Raw genomic sequence first — 10,131 nt, 5'->3', positions numbered from 1 at the left:
GGGAGCCTGATGCACATGGGAAATCTATGCTATTTGAATGTTGGGCTAATTCTCCATAATTCCCAAGTCAGAGATAGAGCTTTTTTTCACTGGAGTGCTCTCTGGTGAGTGCCTTTGCAGGCTGGTGCTCCTCTCCCCCGCCGCCCCCAACAGCTTTTGCTTGTCTTTACATACTTCTGAGAAGCCCAAAACGAATATTTCGAGTCAAAATGGAAGCTGGCCAGCATGTGTGAGTCTACACTGTTTTTTAGACCTAGCTCTTAGCCACTCCTAGCCATGATTGGTCAAGCTACAGGGTGGGGGCAATTTGTATTTCCTTTTCTTCAATCCTTCCTGTGTAGCGGTGGTGGGCTTTAAGCTTTCCAGCCAGGTCTCTACCGTTGCACACACACACACACACACACATTTGCACAACAGCCCTTCAGAGCTGCCCTAGCCACCTGCCTGAATCTAAGAGAACAAGAGAACAAGGGAGGCAGGGGCACATTGATTTGACCTGGATCATAACCAGGAGCAACTCCCAAACCAGCTAGGGCAGGCATGGCCCTCCAGCTGTTTTGGGACTACAATTCCCATCATCCCTGACCACTGGTCCTGTTAGCTAGGGATGATGGGAGTTGTGGTCCCAAAACAGCTGGAGGGCCAAGTTTGGTCATGCCTGAGCTAGGGAGACAGCTTGCTATAGTTTTTAGCACCTCTGTGAGCAGCTGTGAATGAGGCTGTTGTCAAACCGGCATCTGTTCAGCGTTGTTGAAGAAAGAAGGTCTTCAGTTGGTGATGAAACCAAACTAGAGATGGCATGTGGCTGATATGTGATGGGAGGGAGTTCAAAAGGGTAGGTAATATAACAGAACATTTGACTGGCTGAAGACAATTTCTGAGGCTTTGAATACTCAGGTTACTGCTCCTGGGAAATGTCATAATTTTCTCTCTGTGGTTTCCTTCCCTAATTCAAGAGGCTTCACAATGCTGCTGAATGTAAACACCATCAAGACACATAGCTAGCAAACTAGGCTCTTGCCAGATGGTGTCTGAAGACTTTTAAAGTTAACCGTTAACCTTTTAAATATAAGTCTACAAAAGAATTTCCGTGTTTTGCCCTGACTCATTTTTAGAGTTTGTTTCTTCTTTCCCTCTGCCCGCTTTTCTTTTCAGGAACAGCTCTTTTGCCTTTAACAGCTGCCTCACAGATGGAAAACCAACAGGTGAGCCTTTTGCCTGTTCTGTAGCTGACAAGCCCACTCACAGTTCATTATGGGACTGGGTGGGACCATGCTTATTTTGTTAGCCTCTACTTCTGTTATATAACATGGAAAACCTTCACCCTCTAGACCAGAGCTTTCCAAAGTGTGTTTCGTGATATATTAATATGTCGGCTGCGGTGTGTGTGTTGCGCAAACACTCCCTGCGCTCCTCCTGGGGCTGGAAAGGGGTTAGTTTAACCTCCAGTTTGCTAATAAAACTGAATTACTGTGTCACAAAATGACGCGTGTCTAAAAAGTGTGTCACCAACATGAAAAGTCTGGAAAGCTCTGCTCTAGAGAAAGTGAGCCAATGAACAAAAATATCAACCCACAACACTAAAGGATAACTTATACAAACAAAAACAGAGTGTCATTGTCACATCACAGTTATTACAGAAGGGTGTAAGGCATTTGCTGGTAATCACATACATAGCTCCAAGGCAGACATAAACACAAACGCCAAATTTACTTAGTGAAACATAACTGCAGATTCATTTAGACATATTCAAATATTTAAGAAAAAGCAAGCTGCTGCTTTTTGCCTTTGACACTCATGCAGGAGTATGTCAGACCTGTTTAGTCTGGCAACTAAGTAAAGGTAAGGGGGGATGCATTCCGGACCAGGCCCCTCCTCTACTGTATTTCTTCTGATTAATGTTTGGTAGAGACGTCAGCCATCTTGCTCATCATTTCCATGTTTTCCCTCCAACTCGTTTGCTGTCACCTGCAGGGAGTCAAGATGTGGATGTGACAATGTGTCACATCACACACTTCTTTTATCAAAGCTTACTTGGCATGAGGTGTATGGTGCTGGTCGGCGGCACCTACACATCGCCTTTAATTTGTACTTAGTCCCCTGTTTCCCAATACTGGTTGCTCTGCTTCAGAATAAAAAAATGTAAACATGAAGTTTAACTAGATATGTAAAGCTTAATTAATCCACTTGCACGGAAAGGGTGGACATCAGGATAAACAAAGAGAGTTAGACCCATAAAAGACAAGGGATAGAAGCTGTGATCTATGAAGCTCTGTGAATGCAGTACAAAACAAACAACAGTTTGTTTGCACTTCTAGTTTGTAGTTGCACAAGCAGCTGTGCATTTGGCTGCCTTAAAGATTAAATTAAGAGCAGAATTAGGTCACGCACGCACACCACTACTCGTTTAAAGCACATTTAAACACAAGGCTTCCCCAGGGAATCCTGGGAACTGTAGTTTATTAAGGGTGCAGGGAATTGTATCTTTGGGTGATTATCTACAGTTTAAATGAAGAGTGTGCACACTGGATCAGATGGTTCAGAGCACCCTGAGCAACTGGATTCCCTTCTAGTGGATCAGGACTCCTCAACAGGTGACCTGCCACACCAAGCCACAGACAGTCCATCAACCTAGTGCTTGACAACAGGGACAATGTTATGAGAGTGGTCCATGGGCATGAACTGCAGACCTTTGGTGCTGGGCCCTGGGATCTCCTGAGACTTGCCCTCTATTTTTAAACTTTTCAAAAAAGAAACCACAACCAGCTACCATGTTAATTTGCTCAGAGACCTAAATGTGCATTTGTACATATAAATAAGCATATGCCAGTTTTGTGTACATTTGTATGTCTTTTGGGTACCTAAAAACACCCCTGCTTGCTGATCCACTTGTTTTTGCAGTTCCGGGCAGACAGGAGTACCAGGTACTTTATCAAGTCCTTGGTGAACCACAATACATGCCTCAAGTGGTGTGCTCAACTTGGCCAGTCACAAATTGGGCAGGTCTGCTGTAGATGTGCTAGTTGTAAACTGAGATTTCAACACAAATATTTCATGAAACAGATGATTAGCTCTAAGTCATTGTATCTGATGAAGAAAACAGCAGTGATTAAGAATTCTATATGAAGATTTAAAGAATGAATGTCACTAAATGAGGCTTCTGTGCTGCTTAAACAAAGGCACAGTGTCTTAAATGATTTATGGTGGAGTAGCAATAAATATTTCTTCATTTCCATTTTATGCACCAAGAATAAACAACAGATCTGTTTATTTATTCCACCTAGTATGCGATCCAGGTTTTCCATGAGAGACAAGCCAGAAGGCTCCATTGTCAATGCTTTTCTCTGTTTCTATTTGGAATAGTAACACCAAACCAGGTTAACGGCTAGAAACTATTGTCGTTTCTTGATGATGGAATATGGAGGTAAAGGTCCAAAACGGCTTTTTAAAAGGGAAATGCAGATTGCTTCATTAAAAAAGCAAAACTCTTTTTATATCATGATATAGGAGGTTGACTATTATGTTGAGTATCAAGCTCCCACCAGCACACTAAAGCAATATGTTTTACCTGTAGAATATTGGCCCTCCTTGTTTGCCATATCAGATAGTGCAGGAAGTTCAGGCCTTAGGCACTGTGCTTTCAGTTAGTTGGCTAGAGGGATTTTTCTCTGTGAGTCTCTTGTCTTCCTATAGACATAAAAACGTAAGGATGTCATCGCACAACCCCCATTGGAGGATTCATAGTGCTGCATCACAATCCTGGATTTGCATGAAGGCAGTGGGAGGAGACAAAAAATGGAGAAGTCAGGCTTTTAAATGGTGGCTGAAAGCAATAGCAGAAGTTTGAACAAAACAGAGGTTTGAATAAAAGAATCTGAGAGAGAAAAACTGGGGATTCTAAAAAATGGCAGAATCATGAGTAGAATGAAGGCAGCGTTCATCATGCAGTACAAGATGCCATTGCTACAACAGTGACACTGCTTTCACTAACAGCTGGTATTAAAAATAATAACAAAATTATGTACCTTATCTGGTTAGGCAGAAATCAATTCCTAACCATGTCTACTCAACAATAAGTCCCATTTGAATCAATGGTGCTTACTCCGAAGTAAATCAGGTTAGGATTCCACCCTTGCTGCTTTGTTGCTTTTTTACTTCCACTAAGTAAATATCACAGAAAAATTCAGCCATCTCTTCTCTCCAATCCTCCCTGCCATTTTATTGTTTAATTGAGAAAACTTTTTTTAAAAATGCATGTGTAATTTAAAAGGGACAGGAGCAGAAATTGCTCTGTTGGAATTGTGCAAAGATGAGAACAAAGACACTGCAAGACAAACTACAAAACCCTAGGCGGGGCATGCAAGTGGGTACTTGGTGTTGGTGGGCCATGACTAATAGTGGCAGAACCAGTAGAAAAAGTCCATTGTGCTGGGAGTTCTTGCAACGCAGCTGGGCAAATCAAAGTCAATGACATCATTTTCTCAAAATGCAAGAGCGGGCTGCAGTGACGCACATTTTATGAGCTGTGAATCAAAATGAACTGAGTTTATGCAAAGACACCACAAGGAAAAAAGAACCAACCAGTACATGACTGCAACCCTCCACTCTAGCCATAGGTGCTGGAAACTGGAACCTTCTGCATGCAAAGCAGATGTTCTGCCACTGAGCAATGGCTCTTCTGCACTACTGAGTGGAACCCTGGACTTCTGCCCTATAAGTCCCACCCTGATGGCACCTCAGTGCTTCAGAGGAGGAGTCGGGGGGGAAGCAACAAACCAAATGCAAAGGGGATGGGCAGACATGACACTTGGGATTCACAACTGAGGAAGCAGGAGAGAAATTACAAGAATGGGTTTCATTTAACAATTAAAACTTTCTCTCAATTTCCAATTCAAATTTGCTACTCAATTTGAATATCCAACCATTTGAAGCACCTGACTGGCGTAAACTTGCAATCTAATCTCTTTTGCCTTTTGGCTGACTAGGAGTGGGGAAATTGACTCTCTTACCAGATGGGAGATTCTGTTATGACATTTCCCTCTCAAAAGCAGTGTGAGAGCAGATTACTCACAGCAAGGAGATTTATAAGCAAGGAGTGCCTATGGGCACATCATGTTTTGGAAATAAACATGTATTTATTATTACATACAGAACCTCTTAGAAGATGAGATCACCTTGTAAGTCTTTGTGGTGGTGTCAGAAGTACTCGGCTTCCTCCCGGTATCAGCAGAATTGGCCCGACATAAAAGCCAGAGATGGATGACTAGCTAGCACCACTTCAGGCTCTTCTCACCCACTCACAAGAGAGAATATTTCTGCTTATTAAAAGATAAAGCAGCACCAGCAGCCAAGGGGAATTAGAATATCAAGCCACAGATCAGGAAAAACAAATACGTATTAGATGGTGTGATAAGAGCTGAATCAAGGACTTTTCTGTACAAGGGCTGGTGATTATGTCAGCCCATGTTCAAGTGGATATTTAGAACTGCTTTGCATGTTGGAAAGTAAAGGCAAAAGAAAATGTGTGAATGACTCAAGGGAAAGAGGGAATTATGAGTTATTCACACATCTGAATCTTACATATCTTGGCACAGTAGATGAGATATCCCCATCAGCAGTCTGGAACAAAGGGTGAAAAAGCAAATTCACTCCTGCATCCCACGTTAATGCTAATGTTAGTACTTGTCCAGAGTTTTCCTGAAAATCTTCTCCTTGGCCAGTTTGGCACAGGCTTTAAAACTTGATGTTCTGTGACATTTTCTACTTTCTATATATGTTTTGCTAATAACCTGTCCTATGATTTATTCCGTGGTTTATCCTACTTGATAGAGCTTGAGACTCTTAATCTCAGGGTTGTGGGTTCAAAAGCCACGTTGGGCAAAAAGATTCCTGCATTGCAAGAGGTTGGACTAGATGACCCGTGTGATCCCTTCCAGCTCTACAGTTCTATGGTTCTTTTTGTCATCTGGAAAACCTCCAAGATCAGCCAGTTGTGTGCAGGGATGGAGAAGTAATCTGACTCAGTTTGCATTCCAAAGCAAACCTACTGAATTCACACTTTCCAAATCCACACACAAATGGAAACACAGCCATCCTTTCGCACTTCTCCAAATGTGGCAGTTCAGTTCTCCAGCCAAGTAACGTGTACAAAAATGCATACAGTGGTAGCTTGAGTTACAGACGCTTCAGGTTACAGACTCTGCTGACCCAGAAATAGTACCTTGGGTTAAGAACTTTGCTTCAGGATGAGAAGTGAAATCGCGCGGCAGCGGCGCGGCAGCAGCAGGAGGCCCCATTAGCTAAAGTGGTGCTTCAGGTTAAGAACAGTTTCAGGTTAAGAACGGACCTCCAGAACGAATTAAGTTCTTAACCCGAAGTACCACTATATTCTAGGGTAAAGTGTACATTAGAATGCATACATTAGTGAAAATAACATGATAAGGTCCATTCTATTGGGGAAAACTGCTCTGCAAAGTGAAAGCATATATTATACAAAATTGCATAGAAGAACTGTGCATATTAGAAGAAATTGACACTAAAACATTGGTGAATTTTCATGAGGATTTTGTAAAAATAATAATAGTTGCAAGCTGGTGTGGAAATGTATCAGACTGAGTTTAAGACCGAAAAACTGAACTGAAGACTGGAGAAAAATGAGAGAAACCGAAACTGACAGATTCACTCATCCCTCGTGGTGTGCAGCAAGGTACTCCATGGAGATATGCCAGGTCTCGGAGTATGGACTGCCAAAATCCTCATTTGCAAAAGTCTACATTTGGAGCACATTCATGGAAAGCCTCTGCCATCCTCCCTGATTGGAAGGAAAGAGAATCCCGTTTTCTCTCTCTTGCACGCACTCAGTGTACAAAGCACCAATAGAATATCAAAGTCAAAAAGCCAGGTCAAGATTAGTAGTCTCCCAGACCTTTGTCCCCTATAAGCTTTTCTTTGCTCAACTGGAACAGCCACCCAGATTCCGCCAAAACCAATATTTTGGAGGTCAGTCGAACAATACACACTTTCATTTTGCTCTGCCTTTGCTTGCTGTCTGCTGTGTTACTGTTTCATGCTCGAGCCTCCTTATCTGTCTCAGGGGTCTAAGATTTCTCAACAGTCTGTTTCATGAAGATTTTTCTCCTAGTAATGAAGGAGAAAAAGGAGGAACAGCAGGCTTATAACAAGGATGGAAGGGTACAAGGAAGGACTATGTAGTTAGAAATGTACAACAGACAGCAGATCTACTCTGTCGGCTCAGCTAGAACCAGCTGCCATGTGGTTTCTTCCTTCCAAGAACTGTCTTTCACTCTGTGTATAACAATGATTAGGGTTCTCAACAGTCCATTTCATTCTGCCCCCTGGTTTTACTCCCTCTCCAACATTCAGAAATCTTTCCATGCCCACTGAGCCTGTTGAGTGCTCAATGGTCTGTTTGGGTTTCCCCCTCCACATTTTAGCTTTTCCCCATCTTTTTTTTGGGGGGGGAAGGCTGCAAATGGTTAGATGCACTGACTGTGCACAATCCCCGTGACATTAAATATTTGATTTCTTCCTTAATCTCTATGGGCAGCTCTCAATTCCATCCCTGGAGGACATTTAAAAATAACTTCTCAATGTGAATATTTACTCTTGCCGTCTCATTTTTGACCACATCCAACTTACCCAGGTTCATGGTTCTTACATTCCAGGTTCCTATGCAATATTTTTCTTTACAGCATTGGACTTTCCTTTCACTTCCATGCATATCCGCAACTGAGCGTCCTTTCGGCTTTGGCCCAGCCGCTTCATCAGCTCTGAATCTATTTGTACTTGTCCTCTGCTCTTCCTCAGTAGCATGTTGGACGCCTTCTGACCTAAGGGGCTCATCTTCCAGCATCATAACTTTTATATGCCTGTTGTCTTTGCCCATGGAGTTTTCTTGGCAGGGGTACTGGAGTGGCTTGCCGGTTCCTGCTCCAGGTGGATCACGTTTGGTCAAAACTCTCCACTATGACCTGTCTATCTTGGGTGGTCCTGCACGGCATAGCTCATAGCTTCTCTGAGTTATTCAAGCCCCTTCACCACATCAAGGCAGTGATCCATGAAGGGGGATTGACCTATTAATCTTAAATTTTGGGGCAGCCACAGATGGAAATCAAGCTTGGTTCTTGTGCAAAAGCAGCACTAACGCCACCACCAAAACAGCCATTCAGGGACCGAGCCTCTTTTGCAAGGCGCTGTGGCTTTGGCTACAAAAACCTGAGCACAGGAAGACTCAAATCAATATTGGACGTGGGGGGGGGGAGATGTAGAGTGGAGAAAGCAGCAGCAGTATTTAAGAGCTGGTGCCTACTTATGTCCCTCTTCCTTTCTATTTTCCTTTCTCTTTTGTACTATGTATGCTATCCTCTTAAATTATAAGCCATCTAGACTATGTTACTGGCCTTTTCAAATGATGTTGAAGGTATATTGAGTTTTTGCCTTTATATCCCAGCTGAAAGTCTCTGGAGACTCATCCGTTCTTCTGCTATGGACTTAAGATGCTTGTAACAGCTGCCATTTATTATGTCTTTCCTGTCCCTTGAAAAAAGCCTGCCTGTTTGGGACTTAATCTTCCAATTACATGAGGCTTAGCCGAGATCCATTCTAGGGGATTCAAACATCTTTCCTTTAGATAAAATAAATAATGGAGGGAAATTACATTTCCACCATAGCACTGAAATAGCAGTGTTTTTCGCCTGCAAAATTGCAATTCTCTTCTATGTAGCACTTCATATGGAACTGTAAATGCTGTTTGGAAAAGCATTTACACAATTGGTAGGGAAACCTATTGGAAATCACTCACAGCATCTCCGCCTATGAGTGGTGTAAATCTTTCCCCAACACCTGCATGATTGTGTGGGCCTTTAATGCATGTAAAAATAGATACTGACTTTAAAAGCAGAGGGTCCAAGTGCTGTATCAGATGCATGAGATCATTTATCTAATTATGGTTTTAAATATTGTGAACACAAGCAAAACTACCTTGCTCACACCAGCTCCAGCTATTTCATGGACTTCCCCTTCCTCTTTTTTCACTCTCTGGTTTTTAGAAAGCTGTAAACTCTTTCACTTCCTTGCTTCTCACAGCAAAGGAAGTTGACAAAATTATGCAAGGAAGAGTTTCCACCTGCACCCTCTAAAATCAACATCCTAACATACTATCACTTGTGTGTTGTCCTTTTACAAGCCTCTGGATGTCCATACTTTCTGGACTTAACCTAAAAATAGCATTGGAATTGCTTCCTGCAGGCGTGACATTTATCTATCAGAGAAAGTGTATACAATTTCTATGCTGGACTTGGATTCTTAAATTAGCCCAGCCAAGAAAAAAAAGTGCAAAGTTATATAACCAAAGAGGCAGTCACTGTACTCCAGGGGGAGACACAAAAATGGGTGTTGTTGTATGATTTTGTCAGTGTTGTGCAAGATAAGAAGCATCAACCTGAATCAAGTAATTGTTTTCAGATCACTTCAGACCAGTGTTTCCAATCTCATTTCCTCCAGAGAAGTTAGTTGGTGTCTCCCAGGCATAGTTCACATAGAGAACAAATATAGGGAACAAAACCATGCCAGCACTTCTCAAGAAAAAAAAGGAGAGGGTAGTTGATGGCTGGGGCTGATGAGATTGTAGTCACATTGGCCTCAAATGGAAGCTCCCCCAGTTAGGAAATGGGGGAGGCAGACACAAAGGGTGGAATTCAACATCACACCATTTCCAACAATCTGTTGGTATCAGCGTTTCGGCTTGCTAGATGGAACATTTGTTCTTCCCTCCCATGTCTGCTGCTCCTTGGTTTGCCCACCCCACCCTGAGCCAATTTCCAGTGTGTGCAGCGGGGACACGTGCAAAAGCCCTCTTGCACAATGCAAGCCCTGCCAATTTGCTACATGGGGGCTGGCAGGCAGATGTTGGGGGACAATATGCAGTCGACATGGATCTAATGCATGCCAGTGGCTATTTTACTGATATTAGAAGAAATCATGTCTTAGGAGATGCACCTCCAAAAGCTGGGTCAAAGCAAGCATCTGCTTTTTTTTAAAAAAAATGCACTGCTGGATGATGATGATGATCAAAAAATTTATAACAAATTTATAACAAACATAAACAAACAA

This window comes from Podarcis filfolensis (assembly GCF_964270895.1).
Source record: "Podarcis filfolensis genome assembly, chromosome: 2".
NCBI classification, from domain to species: Eukaryota; Metazoa; Chordata; class Lepidosauria; order Squamata; family Lacertidae; genus Podarcis; species Podarcis filfolensis.
This window is presented reverse-complemented; position numbering follows the sequence as displayed.